The following is a 21,027-nucleotide window of genomic DNA, read 5'->3' as shown; positions in this document are numbered from 1 at the left end:
TTTCCTTTAGTTGAGGTTTGTGTCTCATTATTTTCATTATTAAGTTATGAAATAATTTATATTCTTGATCAACATACTTGACATTTTTTTATGTTCCAAAAAAACCTTTATTTACAAAAATATGTTGCGGACTGAATTTGGCCCATAAGCTGTTTGTCAACCCATAGGAGAACATAATAATGAACAAATCACTTCTGAAACATTCACTCCCCAAAATACTTCTGGATATTCTATGAGCCTTTGTCCATGTCACTGAGGTGAATACAGTGAGTCATGACTAAACAGAACAGAAACTCACAAGTTGAAACCTTCCCTGTTATAGTGCCCAGGTAAGAAAACCAGAATTCTGCCAAATTGCCACTGGCTCATTGTAGAGAAACCTGAAAATTAAAAACTCCAGAGGGACTTAGTGACAGGGGATCCCCCTCAATATGTGAGATTTAACTCCAGGAAATTGACCAGATCCCTAAAGTAAATATGGGAGAAATATCCCCTCAGGCTTTTGGCAAGAGGAGAGGAAAAGGAACCCTTTTGAAATATGCTAGAGCACTCTTACTCTTAACAAGGCCTGCCCTCAAGGGAAACTAGTTAACTAGAGCCTAAACTGCTGAGATATTATCACACCTTAATTGACTTGGGAAAGAGAAATACCCAATTCTAGGTAGCCCTAGCCATGCTGTCCCAAATGAAGGAGGAGGGAAAAAATAGAAACACTTATAATGTTCACAACCCTGAGGCACAGTCTTACAAAGACTCAGACCTAAGGATAGGACACTCTTCTCCCCCCACAGCTCACCACCACATTAGTAAAAACCTATTTACAGTAGTTCCTTTAACCCAGTATGTTATGTCTGGCTAGCAAGAAAAAATTACAAGGCATACTAAAAGACTAAATAAATAAAATCAGTCAATCAGTCCTACAACTTGAAGATAGAGCAAATATCAGAACCAGACAGGGCAGAGATGTTGGAATTATCAGAACAGGATTAATGTGCTATGTGGTCTAATGGATAAAGCAAACAGCATGCAAGAACAGATGGACAATGGAAGCAGAGGTAAAAATCCTTTGAAAGAACCAAATGGAAATGCTACAGATTAAAAACAAAACAAAACAAAACACTATAACAGAAATGAATACCTTTAATGGGGTCATCAGTAAAATGAACATGGCCAAGGAAAGAATCTCTGAGCTGGAGGATATATCAGCAGACTCCTCAAAATGCAAAAGGCAAGAAAACAAAAAGAAAAAACAAGAATATCCAAAAACTATGGGACAATTACAAAGGGTGTAATATGCATGAGAGGAACACTACAAAGAGAAGAAAGAAAGGAACAGAAGAAATATTCGAAATAATGACGAAAAATTTCCCCAAATTTCAGACCAAACCACAGATCTAGGAAGCTCAAAGAACACCAAGCAGAATAAAAGCTGAAAAAGCCAAACCTACTCATATCACCTTCAAACTACAGAAATTTGAAGATAAACATTAGTTTACAGAGAACTGACCCCTCCACAGTGTTCAGTTTTCTCATACATGACTATGGAATGTTTCTGCATTTAAGTCTCATTTATGTTTTGTAGGGATATTTCACATCTTTAAATGGATACATTACTAGGTACTATTGAAGCTATTGTACAAATTTACAATTGCCATCATATGGAAATATAATTTCTCTTGTATATTGACCCCATAGCCTGTAATACTACTAAACACATATGTTCATTTCAATAATTTCTGTAGTTTTTCAAATATGTGCAGTTACATACCCTAAAATGAAATCAGTTTTACTTGTCTTTCTAATCTTCATGCTTTTTATTTTACTTATTGCAGTGTCTAGAATTTTAAGTCAAATGTGGAAAGTAAGCAGTAAAAGTACACATGTGTGCCTTGTTCCTAATTGTACCATCAACATTTCTCTATTACAAGCTTTAGCTTTAGGTTTTCCAGATGATCTTTATCATATAAAAAAAATTTCCAATCTTAGTGTGTTGAGAACATTATTATTTTTTTAATCATGAAGGGTCACTGAATTGTATCAATTCCACTATTTATCTGCCTTGATTATCATATAATTTTAGTCCTTTATTCTTTTGATGTGGCAAATTATTTTACTTTTGAATCCTAAATAAACATTGCATTTTGGGGAATAAGTTGATAACATTGTGTTAAGCAATTTTGTGTTTACACGTGTAGAGCATTAGATTATTCCATATTAGCTTATATATTCTAATTATAGCTTAAAATGGTAAGAAAAATATCAGTATCATGCTGATCTTATAAAAGTACCTTGAGAAATGACCCCTTGTCCTCTATTTTCTGAAAGAGGTTAGGTAATAATGGTGTTATTTCTTTCTTAAAGAAATTTTGATAGCAATCAATTTTTTTAAAAAATTTTCAGCTTTATTGAAGTTTAATTGACAAAGTTGTAAGATATTTAAAGTGTTTATTGTTGTGAAAGGAAATATAGAAAGGATTCTCACCATCTAGTTAGCTAATACATCCATCATCTCACATATTTATTGTGCGTGTGTGTGAAAAATTAGCCTAGAATTTTTGGTGGAAATCATTTTGACTTACAGTATCAATTTTTCAAATAGCTATAAGGTTATTTTCTATTCATTTGGTTATCAGTTTTTTGTGTTTCTCAAGGAATTTGTTTATTTTCTCTGTTAAATTCATTTGTATAAGGTATCTTATAATATTTTCTTACTGTCTTTTAAGTCTTCTTCTGATCTAAGTGATATCCATTTCAACTGATATTGATGATTTGAAATTTCTCGCCTTTTTAAATCATTTTTGCTTGGGTTTATATATTAGTTTAGTGTTTTCACTCATATTTTGATTTGTGTTTTTATTGCTTGTCCATATTCTATTTAATGGTTTACACTTATTTTTTTTCTGCTTTATGCTTTAAATTTAATTTACGTTTCCTAAACATAAACATCTTTGTTGATACGACTTCTTTTCTGATATAGTCATTTAAAAGTCTATTTTTTCTTTAAGCACTGCTCTAGCTGCACTAACTCTGCTTTGATAAATGGTATTATTGTCATTTAACTAATTTAACTTTTTTATTTTTCTCAGTGGTCTTTCATGTATATTAGGTACATACACATTTAAGACTGTGATGTATTCTTAATAAATTAGACTGTTACCATTATTACATACCTCTGGTTTAACAAAGGCATTTGTCAAATTTTATATAACATTTGACTATAGAATCAAACTTCAAAACTTCATTAATAGCTGTTTTTATTTATCTTTCTTTGAGAATGAAAATACCAATTTATAAAAGAAAAGTGAATTTAGGGCTACCCAGAATGATGAAAACATTTCACATGACAACAGTATTATATTATCATAATATTTAACTCATGGGACATGACAGCTTTGTACAAACTTCATGAGTTGCTTATTCTTTATACCTAAGAAGTGAGTTAGAAGATGGTATAAAAGATGTATGTAGTCATGGTTGCAAAAAAATGTTCTCCACTAGTCTCTCAAATGGCGGTTTCATCAACATCTCATTTTGGTAATATTTTATTTAACATATGTCAATAAGAAAGCAAATTTAATGGGTAATTTGGAAAATTTTGACAAGCTTTGAATCTCCACTATTTTGTGTCATTAATTATCAGCTTCTGAGGTAACAGAATGAGAGGAACAGGAAAAATGAGATACTAATCTTGCAAAACTCTACATTCAGGGAGAGTTCACTTTTATAATTGGAATTCCAGTGTTGTATAGTTCATTGAACAGCATTAACCAAAGACATGAGGGACTGAAACTAGGATCTTATCAGTAAAAACAAGAGAAGGTAGAGTAGATTAAGAGATGTTATGAATGTGGAATAATCAGGTTTGGCAGCTGGTTGAATGTAGAGAACAAAAACAAAATAATTAAAATTATCCCAATTTAGAACTGGTTTACTAGAAGAATTATAAAGAAATGAGAAAAGCTTGTGTTTTTAAAGAAGATATGAATTCAGTTTTGGACATGTAATCAGTCCATCAGGAAATCCTTGTCAAAATATTCAACAGCGGGTATATTAGTGTTAAAATAACTACCAGTTATAATTTTGATTTTAGGTTGGCTTTGTCTATAATCCCTTTTTTATATGTCAAGTATATTTTATTTATTATGTTCAGTTAGCCAACATATAGTACATCATTAGTTTTTGATGTAGTGTTCAATGATTCATTAGTAGGCTTTGTCTATGATCCTAACCATAGATTTTTTTTATGAATTAGAGATGAGGTAAATAAAAGTATAAGTTTCAAAATTCTGTGCAGCATGATGAGAAATACTCAATTGTGCAGTCAGGTTTCATAAGACTGAAAAAATAAAAAATCCATCAGTTCTGAATAATTTTTAACCTTTTTATTTTGTTTTGCTCACCAGTTTTTAGGCCTTAGCAATCCAGATTATTTATATTTTATTTCTTGCCAGGATTCCTGGAATTTCTGGAAAACATTAGAGAATTGAGCTTTTTGGGGTAAAATAAATTGGGTGAAATCAAGATTCTTATAGACTCTCCACAGATGGGTTTTTGCTGATTCCATCCCATTTGTTGAGCCTTCCCTTATTTTGCAGCAGGTGGCAATTTTGAATTTTTTAGGTTTAAGAATATTTTAATGAAAGACTGTAAGCCAGGTTATGTTAGTGATGGAGTATTACTGTTTGGGTAGATGTGTAAGTTTTATTTTTGTTGTTTCTGGTCACCACTCATGGAATGTTGGAGATTACAACATGGTAACAAATAATGTGAGGCATAAGCATTTAAGTATTAAAGGATCAGAATAAGTAAATAAGAGTAATAATCTAAGTTATTGTTTATTGAGTGACTTCTCTGTGTTAGGCACTGTGCTGCTTTTTATTTGCTTATTATACTTAATTCTAGCAAGAGCCAATGTAATATAGCTCCAAAATCCTATTTTTATACCATTCATACACACAAAGTTATCATGACTCTTCTTTCTTTTCTCTATTACATATAATCTCTTTATGGGATCTCTGACTTGTAATTTATTCACAACTTTCACACCTGGCATGGGGAACAGGAGAGGAACTCATTCAACCTGCTGTCCATTTTTCACATTCCAGTTTTGACCATCATTTCCATTTTAACCTCTCCTCTAGACTGTAATCAGCTTTTAGTCTACTCTAACTCATCTGGGAAGATAATATTGTCGCCTTGTTTTTTATGCTTCTTTACTCCAAATTATTGACCTCTTGCAATCTTTTTTTCTGCTAAATTTTCTTGCAAAATTTGGTTACTTTTGACCAGATTTTCCTTGGGGGGGAAAAAAAAAACCTTGAATCACAGGTTATTCTGGAATCTTTCTCTTCCTTGTAATCCTCCATGATGTTTCGTATATGGCTTTCTTTTCCTCCTTCTGTCCCTGACAGTAGTCCTGTCTATAGTACTTATTTTTTTGACATTCCGTGTTTTAATCTCTTAATGATCACTTTCTCTTAATGTATCTTATAGTGGCACCTATTATGACTCTTTTGATGATTTACAAGTTATTTTGAGTACCAAGTGTTCATCTCAATTCTAGTCTCAGTATTCCCACTTCCTACAAGTCAGCTTAACTTGGAATTAGCCATCAATTTAATGAATAAAAGCTAGACAAAGAGGTTTCTATTTTTTTAATTAAAATATATTTTCTTAATTCATAAAGATGATCTGTCATTTCTCCATATGCCCCTCAACTACTCTGTCCCAACTTATACCATACATTTGTAAGTGGAAAGAAATGTACTGTATGATAATTGTATGCTCCCCAAAAACATATCACAGTGACTGCATAGAACGCTCAGTAAATGGACATTAATTGAATGAACAATGGAATACATAAGTTGTCACTTATTAATAATTATCATTTATGCTTTATGTGCATCAATCAAATATTTGCTCATTTGTAAGGGCATTGTGAATGCTATGAGGACTCAGACCACATCCCAGGGAAATAAAGCAAAATAAATATTTCTTTATCCACAGTGAAATAGCTATAGTTTGTGGATTTCATAATGAATCTCTCATCTCTCAGAGGCTTCAAGCTCTTTTCATTATACCAGCTTATATGTCATTAGTTTTGGAGAAAACTTCAGTAAATTATTAAGTAACTTCAATAAACCCAGTGGTATGTTCTTCTGGCTAACATGTAATTAATCACATGCTGGAAGAATGAACAACATTTCTGTTAGATGTGTGTCTTGGTTATTACATATTTCATGGCAAAATGGCAGTTACCAAATTTCATATCTATTCTATTTTTAATATATCTTGATCCTAGAAAGTCTTGCTCCATCAGTTCAGCTGCTCTGATTCAGTGACCCAATTCATTTCTCTGATGTCATAGGAATGAATTTGGGCTTATTATGAGATAAGGATTTTCCTGTTGGTATTTTACTGGATATGAAATAACAGAGCTTGCATGCTTAGTGGGATTTTTACATCAGAAGGTTCACAAAAACCCTAATTTATGTATAGCGTTTATTATATTTCACACTAAAAAATACACTAGTATGCATAAACATTGCTACTTTAAAAAATTACCAACCCAGTGAGCACAGTAAAAAATAAAAATGAAATGTGTGTCCTACAAAGAAAATCTATCCCAGAGCACACTAATAATAAAATGAAATTTTAATGGATCAAAATAAAAAACAATTTTCTCATCTCTTTTTGACAGAGAGGTTTCCTGGAATTTCAATGCAAAACTTCCTTGATAACTAATTAGTAGTTAATTGTTAGTTTTCTACTGCTGTGTAACAAATTACCAAAAACTTAGTAGGTGAAAACACTAACCATGTATTATCTGACAGCTTCTAAAGATCAGAAGTCAGGGTATAACATGACTGGGTTCTCTGTTCAGGGTTTCCAAAATCTGAAATCAAGGGACTGAACAGGAATTCAATTTTATCTGAAGCTTAAATTGTCTTCCTAATTCATGGATTATTGAATCTTTGAATCTTTGAATCTTTTTGTATCTATAGGACTTGATCAGTTCTTTCTTGCTCACTGTCAATCAGAGGCCATTATCAGCTCCTAAAGATTACCTACCATTCCCAAACATGTGGCTCTCTCCAAAACATGGCAGTTTGTAGACTTCTGCCATCTGTGACCTCTGGACCCCCTTTTAAAAGGGCTTACCTGATTAGGTCAGACCCACCCACTCTCACAGAAAATTATACAAAGTATGCACATCAGGAATGAGAATCTTGAGAGTCATCTTCAATTCTGCATACCAAACTGACTCTAGAACAAGAGGGTTCCTTACTCCCTGTTCAAGTGTTTTCATATATCAAGAATGACATATTCTCCCAGTTCAGACCACTGTACATCCTGGTTTCATTAAGAGAAGCCAAAATTTAAGAGATAAGCAGAGAATCATTTAGAGACATTTAACTTTATTTGGAGTTAAACAGCTGTTTATCACTTCAATTCCCTGTATGCAGTTTTTTTTTTTTTGATTCTAGTTTTTAGAGCATAATTGCAGTTCCTGAAGTAGTCATAAGATTTGTGTGACTCTGTATCACCCAAGATTAGTAAATCTAAAAGACCTATCTGAGATGGCCACGGCTGAGTGTCATTGTTACTCAGGTCAGGCATCACCTACACTTTATTCAAATGCTTTGATCAGACTATAGTTCAGGTCTTTGCTGTCTACTGACAAGATCGGAGAGCAGTATACTTGAATAGAAGTTGTGGCAATAATAGATGGGGGACTCAAAACTACAGGCACGGTGAACTGCAGTAACTCCCAAGTGTTTTCAGGAGTGTTACAAATAGATCATGAAATTCAGCTTTCTGTAGGCTTTGATAAAAATAAAAAACCTCATCCCTGGAGGTCAGCAATCTGGTGTCACAGGGTCATTTATGGAATCTTAAACTCTATCAACATCTGACTTCTACCAAAACTCTTTAGGGGGAAAAATACTGTTTTTGTTTTTAGAAAGAGTTCCAAACTGAAATATTCCAGAGATATGTTTCCGTATAACCGTTTTTAGTTAATTATGTCATATTTGAGTAATCATCCAGGTTATCTGTGCCTCACATTCTATAAGTAAATGTGAGGAAGCACATTTCATACTATTAACATCTATTTTGATTCTTCCCCCATTGCAGAATGCAAATTAGAAATTGAGCATTTGTTTTTGTACATTATGTATCACTTTCCACTACTACAAAGCTGCTATCCCTGCAGCAAAAGTGTGTCCTTTATCTGCTGTTTCATATAACTTTGTTACAAACACTTACTAATTTAGGGGAGAGATTCTCCTTTCTGCTACTTCCCCTATTTTTCCTTCTTTTCATTAAATGCATCCTTAGTCCTTCATAAACTACTCAAGTGGTGCTCCTATTTGATGACGTACCCTTCTAGGTTCCTAACATTTTTGTGCGTGTGACCATTTCTGTGGCTCTCATTTAATTGCAAACTAACTTCTACCAGGTATCAGTTGCCCAAAACACATTGCAGGGGAACCACACCTCCCAATTCATCAAAGAAGATAAATTTGTGAATGTGTGGTGGTAATGGTGGTAGGCATCCAAGAGAAAGCCCCATATTGGAGCTTTACCTTCATTCCATAGCATTATTTACCTAAAATGCACAGTATTCGTTGGAATACATAGAAAAAGATATAAAATTTAGATGCATTTTCAGATCCTCGATAAAAAAATCCCAAAAGTTACCTTTTAAGAAGGTAACGAAAATTAATGGTAAATACAAGATTAGTCCCTGAAACATTACTTACTCTAAAATTAGTTTTTCAGTGGTATAGAGTGTTTCTTAAATCTCTAAATCAAGGCCAAGGTGTCTCTAATCCTTCTAATAATAATCAAGATGATCAAGTTGCACTTCAAAAGGATGTAAACAAAGTACAACTAGGATGGTTTCAATAGCTTCAATTTTATTGTAATGTCTTTTATATAATTGTTGTATTGTTATAACCAAAGGTCACAGTATATATGGAAAAAAAGAGCCAATATATAAATATTTGCCCACATATTTGCATTGTTTACAATTAAGAGCTCTATTTAACATATTTGGTATAACTGGTATAGCAGTCGATAACTGTGTTTGGCTTCATGTGACAGAAAACTCAGATGACTATGACTTAGACAAGATATGGTCTCAGAGATGCATGATCTTTTTTGTTTCTCTGCCTTGTTCTCTATATATTTGTCATTGATGGTCCAAAATGGTTTTCCCAGTGCTAGCTTTCATGCCTACATTCCATACCACAAAGCAGCATTGATGCAGAAGGGTCCATCCTTCTCTCTAAGACCACTTCTCACTAGCTAGACAGAAATATCTCTGCCTCCATCCTGATAACCTACACTTAATCACATGGTCACATCCATTTGCATCTGGGACATCTGGGGAATAAAGTCTTCTTTTTAGATATTATATGTTCAGATAATATATTCTGACATTACAGGGATTGGGGTGGTGGGGAGAAAAATGAACAATGGGGATAACTTGTGGTATCTGCCATATCTGAACTATTATAAAAATTACCTAACAAATCTCTCATCTATAGTTCTCATGTTCATATATCACAGCATTGCCTGGTTCATCTTCCTTGAGTGTTGTTGAAGCCAGTCCCTGAAAATACACATTCACCCACTCTGAATAAACAAACAAAACACAAAAATTAAACATTTTGTCCAAAATAGACTGTTCTATAAGCAGCCTCCATAGTTTGACTCATGTTATTAACTTCTCTAATACTCAGAACTTCCCTTTTGGCATATTGTAATTATATACACCTTTCTAAGCCCATTGCCTTCCATGCAGCTTGTTCTGATTAATTTATAACAATCTATCTCTACTGGAATACTGATACACTGTGCCTCTCTCATAGAGCTTTTAAGAATTACTTTTATTAGAATAATTTATTGATCTATCATGTTTCTCCTACTTGATTATAAGGATTTTGTAGTGCATTCATTCATTTTTATAACTTCTACTGTACTGGACATATCATGCAATGCCATTCCGCACACATGACAGGTATTCTGTAAATATCAGTTGAGTAAATAAATGGGCTTTTAATTAAAAATAAGTGAATTCGGTTATATTCTATATGTAGATGGTGGCTCATCTAATGCTAATTCTTATGCATATGGTACCTGGTTGTTTGGGGTTGATAAAAAAAGACTAGCATACCAATTTAGCACAAGCACACCAATTTAAAGCCAACTGAATATAAAATATAGTGAAAAAAATATTTAACTTGATTTCCTTTTATCAGAATTTCTTTGAAGTAAAATTTATATATTGCTATATTTCTAACTGTCATATATCTAAATTATTAAAAGTCACATGGCTTTCATTTCTCAAACTCTCTTCAGTTAATGTATAGAGTACACTGTCTTTCATAAATCAGAATTATACTTTATAGACTCATGCAGGATGCTTTTTTTACCCATTTTTTTCTTACATGTTCACTGTGGTAGGGTGTCATCTAATCTTCACCTGGAGGAAATTATATTGGTAGAAAACTTCTATTTATGTCCACTCTTTTCTATCCACAGAAAAGAAATGCTTTATCTGACTGGTTATATGAGGAAAGGGGTCACCAGATACCAATATCTAAAGCATCCATGCTTTCCTTTCTGGGCAGTCAACTTGTGTGTTTCACAGGTTCCCAGGGCTGCCTCCTCATCTCTTCCCTGCCCAGGCAGACCTTACACATCTTGGGGAAGCCTTGGGTTTTTAGCTGCTTAATCTACCCCTGTGTGTGTCCTTTCGGCTGTGGAGGCAAAAGAGGGGGAGTAGGGAGGACATCTAAACAATTTGCAAGAAATATTCCCAACCTACCTTTAATAATACCCAACACTTAGATTTTTTATTGACTCTTGTATCTGCCTCCCTTTATCTGCTTCAGAGCTTAGAGGGCATAGAAGAATGACTAATTTTACTTAAGCTTCAATAAATACAAGTAGAAGGGAGTACTGGATATTCTCCAGACAATTAACATTTTCTGCCATACCTACATTTTTAAAAACTTCTTTCAAACAAAATACTACATTTCTAGTGAAAAGAAGTAACTTAATTTTTTTAGCTTTTTGAGATATAACAAATAATATTTTAAGATATTTAAAATCTAAAGCATGCTGATTTAGTATACATACACACTGTGAAAGGATTTCTCCATCAAGTAAGTTAATGAACACACTTATCATCCTACATATTCCTCTCCCCTTTTTTGGTAAGAACAATTTAAGTTCTCTTTTAGTAAATTTCAACTTCTTCTAATGTGTTTTGTGCAGTTTAAGCTGGAAAAAATATGAAAATAAGCTACATTTGGCTGGTTATAAAGGTTCAGACTATCAATATATATTTAGCTTGACTCATGAAATTATCAGTAATTAACTATTTTATAAAAATAGTGATTTCATAGAGTCGATTTGATAAAATTCATATGGGAACAAACTATCATTAAAGAGGATTATAAAGGGGAATAGTTTGAAATTGCTTCCTTTCAACTGACATTAGAATAGTTTTGTATTTTGCAGTAGTAAAACTACAATTAAGAACTTTTTGCATTAAGTGTATTTACATGGTAAATCCATCTATACTCTGGAAATAGTTACTATTTAGCATACAAAGTTAATAATATAAATGCATAAGTTTATCTAAGATTTTTTTGAGACACCTACAGGCAAGCCATTAGTCAGCTTATTCATAACCTTTCCTCTCTCTGCAGGTATATCATGAATATTTTCTTCTCATTCCCTTTGGTATGCCAGATGTATTATAGCAAGCAGCAATCTATTTTAGGCTGAACTGACATAGAATTAATTGAATGTTTTGTTCCAATTTTGTCCCTCAGTTATATGGCAATGCAATAATATTTTAAAGGCAATAAAATATTTTTATTGGGTATAAACATCTAGATATTCAGCAATTCATCTTTGCTGGACTCAGGAAACAATGAATATTAAGGATCAATAAACAAAAGATTTATATAAAATCCTGGCTATTTACAAGTATTAAAGTATAGGAAGCTATAAGCTACCTTAAAAAAAAGTACAATTTAATGTATTCAGTTTCAGTTTTAATAATTTTAGTAACAAGTGCAGTGGACTGGACCACCCAGGAGAAACAAAACTAAAAACAAACTAAATGAAGACAACAAAGGAAAATATATGATGAAAAAAAGCAAAAGCAAAAAAAAAAAACAACAAAAAACGAAAACAAGAACAGCCTCACCCTCAACCGGCTGACTTGTATTGATTTTACTCTTAACACTACTAAGAAACATTAAATTATATTCTTAATTCTATGGTAAAAATATATTTGTTTCAGCAGTCAGCATTTAGTAGACACATAATTTTTTTTTCTCCATGTAGGGCAGTATGCTAGTGGGTAAATATTCAAGGAATAAAAAAATGTGATCTGTGCTCTCTAGAAGCTCATGGTCATCTATTGGGAAGAAGCACCCAAATCGATGAGACACATGTAACAGCTTTTGCAACTGTAAATCAATAGCATTTGAAAGGAGATATATTAGGACCCAAAAGAAAAACTGAGTGCAGAATACAAAATTTTGTGTGGGAGGTGGATGTTGAGTTTATTCTCCCTAGTTTAGCAGAGCTCTATCGTAACTCTGTAGCTTCAGCACTGAGCAGGCCCCGTCACATACTGAGATGGAGACCAAGCCAAAAGATAAGGTGATCATGAAATATTGGTCTCAGGGTCACGTTTCTACCAAACCTAAAGAAGAAAATACGTAGACTCAAAATAGTATCTCTAGTCCTCATGGCATCAGTTTCCATGTAAATCTTTCAGGATGTGGAATCCCTGGGCTAGTATATTAAATTTACAGCAATCAACAGACAGGTTTAGTTTTTAAAATAGTAATTCTAAGTATATTTAAGTAGATGTTAAGGGAACCTAAGGAAATCCGAAGAGCAGATACCAAGCCTGAACATTTGTAACCCCAGAGATTAAAAAAAATAAATTAAAAAAAGAATAAAAGGATATTGGACCCTTAAAAAGATACTGCAACTCAAAAGAATTAAAAGTAATTTATAAAAGGGGCACCTGGGTGTCTCATTTGGTTGAGCATCCAACTCGATTTTTGCTCAAGTCATGATGTCAGGGTGGTGAGATTGAGCCCCATGTCAGGCCCCCTCTCAGCAGGGAGTCTGCTTGAGGTTCTCTCTCTCCCTCTGCCCTTCCCCTCACTTGCAATCAATCAATCAATATTTTTAAGAAAAATAATTTATAAAAGAACATATTTTTCTATATAATAGGAAACAAAAATTGCAGCTTTAACTTATTTAGCTTTACTTCATGCTAATTCTATAAAATTGAAGAATTATGCAGATTATGAAATTAAACACAAGTTGAATAAACAATATGACTGAGTCAAAAGTAGATATGAAAAAAAAAAAAAGAAACTTGGAGGAGAAACAGAACCAGAGTCACCTATTAACCTACCTCAAGAATTAAAAATAAATAATACAGGAAATGAAGATCATGATTACTACTATAAAGGGGTGGAGTAATAAATTATACAGAGTATATACTAAAGAGACTTTACCTGAAAGCAGAGGAATTAAGTTATAAAGAAGAAGAAAAAAAACAAAAAACAAAACTCCAGTGAGGAGACATCATTTGAATAAGGTCTTAAAGGATGACTAAAAGATATTCTGTGAGGGAATGGTATATGCTAATGCACAGAAGTATGAGAAAACATGACATAGTCAAAGTACCAAAGACAGTAGATACAGCTCTAGCATAAAGTTAACGATAGGAAAAGAGCAGTATGTATGATTAATTTCTTGGTGTCAGATGATACAATTCATTCTAGTTACTTAGAAGAAAAAAGTTTTGTTAGAGAAAATTATGTATAATATAGTCTTTACAAGTCTATACGGCTAACAGCACAGAAACTGGGAAAAGTTACTGGTAGATGAGTTTCATCCATTTGAGACCTATTTTTAAAGTTTGCTTGGATGGTCAAAACAGTTTACCCGAATGGGTCAAGAGTACCCTTCATTTAAGAATAGTTCAGTCCCCCTACTAAGCATAGTCCTAGCCCGCTACTTCCTCTGGGATCTCCACTGAATGCTGTAGGTGATCATCGCTCTGGCTGGCTGGAGAGGAAACATCTTTGTTCCCTGGGACTCGATCTCCACCTTCCAGTTAGTCTTTACCTAGTTCATGCAGTTTAATACTACAAATATGCAGTCTTTTATTTAGCAGACTCCAAAAGGGATTCTATACAGATTTCTGGGGACACATTTTCTGAATAGCCCCTTTGTTTCTGGAACTCTGTTCCACAATGACCAGTCACCCCAGACTCCAATTACATCTCTTGAGATTCCAGAAGGTCAGGATCTGGTTGCATCCCCCTCCCTTGGTCCACCATCCAAAAACTGCTTCCAGGGGAAAAAAAAAAAATTGTAGTGTTTAGGGGCACCTAGGTGGCTCAGTCGGTTAAATGTCTGCCTTCGGCTCAGGTCATTGTCCCAGGGTCCTGGGATCGAGCCCCCCATCAGGGAGTCTCCTTCTCCTTTTCCCACTCCCCCTTTTGTGTGCGTGCTCTCTCTCTTTCCCTCCACTTCTCTCTCAATCTCTGTCAAATAAATAAAATATTTTAAAAATATATTGTAGGGTTTCTGTTATTTCAGTGTTTATACTCTTACTTCGCCTATTGTCAAAACTCTGAACAAATATATTTTTTAGTAGTTTTTCCCAATTTTTACAGTTGGTCATAGGAAAGGGTAAGTGTGCTTCTTTTTACTGAATCATGGCCTAAAGTAACACTCTTTGGGAAATATTTTTAATTTTCTTTTACCTTATGTCTGACTAAGACATTGGAAAGGAGGGAATATCTAAAAGCTGATTCCATTGACTGTCTGCTTCATAATTTCCTGGAATGCTTATTGAAATTCAGATTCCTCCATTCTACCCTAATCTAATCAAAATCCCTATGTATGAGTTCATAGTATTTATATTTTTAATAAGCTTCCCCAAATGATTATTAGAATAATGACTACAACCCTATAGAATAGGGAATAGGTAAAGATATGTTTTATAATTTCCCTATATGTGCAGTATGGGATGTATATAAATTATTTATTAAAATATCAGAGCAAATGAACCTGGATTTTTAAACATCATAATTGGGGATGCTATAAATCAAAATGCTAGGACCCTCTTGCCCAAATGGCTAATTATGGGGTTTAGGCTATTGTAAAATAACACTTTTGGAAATGTTATAATACGAAAAAAGTCTTGCATCATGAAATGTTCAGTCCATTGTGTGAGACTTGAAATGTGGTCTAATGTGTTCTGATGGAACTGAAAGCAATTCTGAGGGAAAAAAATGCATCATGAACCACTTTCTGGTTTACATAAGTTATCCTAAAACTAAAGGTGCCATAGCAAGAAAGCAAGAGAAAAATGTTAGGTGTTGCTAACAGGTAAATTCAGAGGTGAGTAATGAGGAAGGGTAATATTTGAGCAAAATGTGAAGAAAGCAACAGAATTGGGGGCTTTAGAAGATAGACATTATTTTGCTTAAACTGACTGGAGGTCAGAAGGCGTCAGAAATAGCCTTGCCTGGGTGGCAAGTTGGTTAAGCATCTGACTCTTGATTCAGCTCAGGTTATGATCTCAGGGTCGTGAAATCAAGCCCTGCATCAGGCTCTATGTTGAGTGTGGAACCTGCTTAAGAATCTCTTTTCTTTTCCCTCTTCTCCTCTTCTCTCTCTCTCTCAAAAAAAAAAAAAAAAAGAGAGAGAGAGAGAGAGAGAGAGAGAGAAAAGAAAGATAGCCTTATTTGTGTTACATCTTGTTCTAAGTAACACTTGTAAGTAATATGAAGTCATTCCAAATTAAGTGAGATGGACTAATATTGAATCATTTCTTCCTTTTAAGAAGAGAGCAGTAAAGAATAATCTTGAGTAGGTGAACCTGTGTGGCTCAGTCAGTTAAGCATCTGACTCTTGATCTCAGCTGGGGTCTTGATCTCAGGGTCATGAGTTCAAGCCCCATTGTTGGACTCTGCACTGGGCATGGAGCCTACTTAGGAAAGAAAAAAAAAATCTTGAGTAAAAGATGAGGAGAATCTGGCTTTGTTTTTTCCCCATATTCCCTTATCCAGAATATTAGTTTATGCCAAATAATATTTAGGAGATATTTTAGGTGACTGCTTCCTGAAACAATGCTTGCCCAAATACTTTGTCTCTCTTTTTTTTTTTTTTTTTGTATGTATATAGATTTTTTTAAAAGGTCAAATTAGCTTTGTGAAAGTATGCCATTTTTCAGAATAAAGTTGTTGATTGGAGGTAGAAGGCTGCAGATTTAAAGGAAATCATGGTTACACTAACTTTTTCTTTCAACTTTTTCAGGTTTGAACTTGGTGTTTCCACCTGTTAATTGTGAGAACGAGAGGGTAGAATGGATAGTTTGTTAGCTTAGCCTTTTAGAGCTGTTTGCTGATCATGCTGAGCACTTGAAAATGACTTCCACATAGTAGCCCTTATTTTATTTCCAGTCTTTTGACCCACTTGACCCCACATCCATCTGAGGAACATGGGCTGTGCAAACCATCCCTCATGAGGCAATTTGAGTAAGGGAATGATTGGATTGTTATCAAACTATCTCCATAAATAGGAGAAAAAATTAAACATGTGACATATTTGACCTGAGTGAGCAGCTTAATTTGAAAAGCAGTGCAATTTGAAAGAGTAGAGAGAGGAGGCTTAAGAGGAGGACAGATTTATTGCAACTTCTTTTTTAGTTTTCTCGGGTGAAATAATTTGACTGCTGTGTATTTTAGTTTTGCTTTACCTAAATAGACTTTCTTTATCCCACTACATTTCCTTACTCAGAACTAGTCATTCTTTATAATAAAATTTTTATTTTAGAATCGTTTTAGATTTAGAAAAAAGTTTTTTTTTTTTTTTTTAGGATTTTATTTATTTATTTGACAGAGACAGCAAGAGCAGGAACACAAGCAGGGGGAGTGGGAGAGGGAGAAGCAGGCTTCCCGCTGAGCAGGGAGCCTGATGTGGGACTCAATCCCAGGACTCTGGGATCATGACCTGAGCCGAAGGCAGCCACTTAACGACTGAGCCACCCAGGCGCCCCGAAAAAAGTTATAAAGAGTTCTGCCTGCACCCAATTTTCCCCTTTGTTAATATCTTACATAACTATGGTTTGCTTTTCACAACAAATGAACCAATATTGATGCATTATTTTTAGCGAAGTTTCACACTTTGCTTACATTTTTTTTAGTTTCTAGCTAATGTCCATATTCTGTCCCAGGATTCTATCCAAGACACCATATTATATTTGGTTGTCATGTTCTCTTATGCTCCACTAGACTGACAGTTTCTCAGACTTTTCTAGTTTTTGATGACTTAGTATTTTTTTTTTTTTTTTTTTTTTTTTTTAGAGAGAACAGGCATGAGTGGGAAAGGAGGGGCAGAAGGAGAGAGAGAATCTTAAGCAGGCTCCACAAAACGGGAGCCCAGCCTGGGGTTCGATCTCACACCCCAGAGATCACGACCTGAGCCAAAATCAAGAGTTGGACACTTAACTGACTGAGCCACCCAGGTGCCCCTTAGTTATTCTTTTTTGATTGAATGATTAATTGACTGGTCAAGAGGAAAAGCCAATACAATTAAATATAAAATTTAAAAAAGAAAAAGCAATTGCCTAAAAAAAGATTTGAAGTGTCCTTGGGTTGACCTCTAGTATATCAAAACTTAGATTTTAGAGAAAATAAAGGCAATGATCAGGACTCATTTGTTTAGTTTCCTAACTATCACTTAAAATGAAATTTTTGGCTATTCTACATGTGCCCTTTCCACCATGGATAAAAGTCTGCAAACATCAGTTTTTTTCCCCTCACTAGTCTTTAGGACATGTGAGTTTCCTGGATCACTACCATTTATATTGATGACTTAACTACAAAGCTTGACCCTGAAAGGTAAGTTATTATTCTGAGAGTAGTTCTTTATGAAAACAATCAAATCGCATGATAGTTTGCACTCTTTCTAAATGCGTATTTCTCTACCTACTCAGTTCTAACAAACTCTCAAACCAGGGAAAATATCAAAACATTATAATCAGTTCTCCATCAACGTGTATTTGCATTTAAGGATCTAATATGATGTTGATACCTCAGTAAGAAATGTTTAAATTGATGTCTATGTGATTGCAGAGTTGTTTGTATTCTAACTTCATTTGCAAATGTAATCAAGAAGTTTGTATGAAGAAATTGGTAGGTATAATCAAATGGGGGAAAGGTTGTGGAAGAAAGGAAGCCTAAGCAACAAATGTAATTGCTGCTGATTGTATGGTTTTGTTCCAAGTCCATCACAGAAAAAAAATGTTCTGGATACAGTTATTGGACCTATAATTTTCTCTAATTTTCAGATTCTCTTTCAGACTGAGAACTAATATTTCCTCACTCTCATGTTTGGTGCCTTGGCTAAAATATTTCTCTGAATCTCATTTATTATAAATGCAAAACAGAGTTTCACAGATCAGCCTCTATGCCACTATGTTGTATTATGGACAGGGTAAAGATTTAGGCACCAGACAGACTTAGGTTCAAGTTCTACTCCTACTGCTAGCACCTTTTGGTTCATTGGCAGCCTCTTTGATCCTGTTTATTATCTTGATCCCCAAGTTGAAGGTATATAATGACTATCAAAACCAGGAAATACATGGGCTCCTGGGTGGCTCAGCCATTAAGTGTCTGCCTTCAGCTCAGGTCATGATCCCAGGGTCTTGGGATCGAGCCCTGTATCAGGCTCCCTGCTCAGCGGGAAGACTGCTTCTCCCTCTCCCACTCCCCCCTGCTTGTGTTCCCTCTCTCACTGTATCTCTCTCCATCAAATAAATAAATAAAATCTTCTAAAAAATAATAAAAAAAGGAAATACATTGAATGCATCACACAGTAGTTACTCAAAAATAATTTTTACTTTTTATAGGAAAAACTAAATCTAGCTTATCCAAATGCATCCAAACTAAACCTATGTGTTTAAACTGAAAGGAAATAATACTTTCTTACTTTGTCCACTGAAGATCTAACGGATACTAATATATAAGGCATACTATTGATTTAATCAAGCTATGCATTGTATACATATGGAAATCAACAATAGGACGTTGAAACTAATTTTAATATGTTTGAACATATTCCCTTTGTTACCAGAAGCATTATCACAAACATAAATGACAAAGTCCCAAGAAAGAAAGCACGCATGCCCCTCTCCTTGTGTTCATAAAGCTCAGGTTTCCATGTAAACTTGGGTGGCTGAATTATAAAAACAGTTTATTAGTATCATTGATGAGTATCTCCAAGTGTCCTTTATTAGCTACCAAGTGAACTTTTTCCATTCTCCATTTCTGTCAGCTTTCCATCTAATAGCAACAATTTTCACTTTTCTTTGCAATGAGATGTCACTGTGGCAAGAGATGATGAATAATACTCAGAGAACTGTTTCCTGAAATATTTTTGGAAAGGCCATGTGTTCAGTATAGTTTATGTCAAAAGGTACAGACCACAAATCCAGATTCCCTCCATATGCTTGAAGGTCAGACAATGGCAATGAACACTACAAGAAGACAAGACACCCTTGTCATTGCTTCTATTTATGATCTCTTCTTTTTTTTTCTTAAAATGTTTCCTTTTTTTATTTTATGTTAATCACCATACGTTACATCATTAGTTTCTGATGTAGTGTTCCATGATTCATTGTTTGCGCATAACACCCAGTGCTCCATGCAGTACATGCCCTCTTTATTTACTTATTTATTTTTTATTATTATGTTATGTTAATCACCATACATTACATCATTAGTTTCTGATTCATTGTTTGCGTATAGCACCCAGTGCTCCATTCAATACATGCCCTCTTTAATACCCATCACCAGGCCAACCCATCCCCCCACTGCCCTCCCCTCTAGAACCCTCAGTTTGTTTCTCAGAGTCCATAGTCTCTCATGGTTTGTCTCCCCCTCCCATTTCCCCCTCTTCATTTTTCCCTTCCTACTACCTTCTTCTTCTTCTTCTTCTTTTTTTAACATATAATGTATTATTTGTTTCAGAGGTACAGGTCTGTGATTCAACAGTCTTACACAATTCACAGTGCTCACCATAGCACATACCCTCCCCAATGTCTATTTTTATGATCTCTTCTTAAGAAAATCTCATTTTAGAGTGCTTTTCTGAAAAGACTTTCAAATCAAAAAGAAGTCATCTGTTTTGAAGTGTTTTTCAGGCCAAGCATAGTATTTGTCCTGTTCATTGGAGAGAGTTTCTTGTAAGTCAGGATAAGGTTAATTTTGTTTTAAGAGGAAAACTCTTAACCTTATTTAGCTTAAATAAAACCTTTAATCACTTAAGATTTATCTAGCCATAAAATTTCCACATCTACTTTCATTTTCAACTGGATGCATCCTCTTTTTATTTTGCATTATTTTCTTAAGAACCTATCTACAGCATATTCCTTCAGAGTTCTTCTCTCTATATATTTTTTCAGAAATATCAAACAAAAATGGAGACCTAGAATGATAAAACGTTTCATAATATAAATTTATGTCTATTTTTTATACGTCCTGCACTCTGGCAAGGTGTTAAATTATATGGTGATCCCTTTTATCAGAACTCCAACCCAGATTAAACCCTAAACTATAAATTGATGGAAATTCAAGTTTATAAGGCCAAGTTACCTAAAATATGAAGACTATGGTGTCCTCAACTAGCCTCATAGCCCACTATGGAAACCATGTAACACCTTAGGCTAAACAGGTACCGAAAGCACTCAGAGGGTAAATAGTGACTACCTGGCCAATCTCCTAAGTGAGTGAATAGTTTTCCACTAACAAGAATCCTACATGCATGGAGAAGACAGCTAAATATAGCACTATAGAATGTGTACAACCCCTCAGTCAAAAAGGGGGAAAAACTATGGAAAGGAAAAGAAGAGGTAGAGGAAAGTATAGGTTAACTTTGAGAGTATGAAACAAATTA

This window comes from Mirounga angustirostris, unplaced genomic scaffold, assembly GCF_029215605.1.
Source record: "Mirounga angustirostris isolate CCGP_5_RB_7025 unplaced genomic scaffold, mMirAng1.0.hap1 SCAF_8, whole genome shotgun sequence".
NCBI lineage: Eukaryota > Metazoa > Chordata > Mammalia > Carnivora > Phocidae > Mirounga > Mirounga angustirostris.
This window is presented reverse-complemented; position numbering follows the sequence as displayed.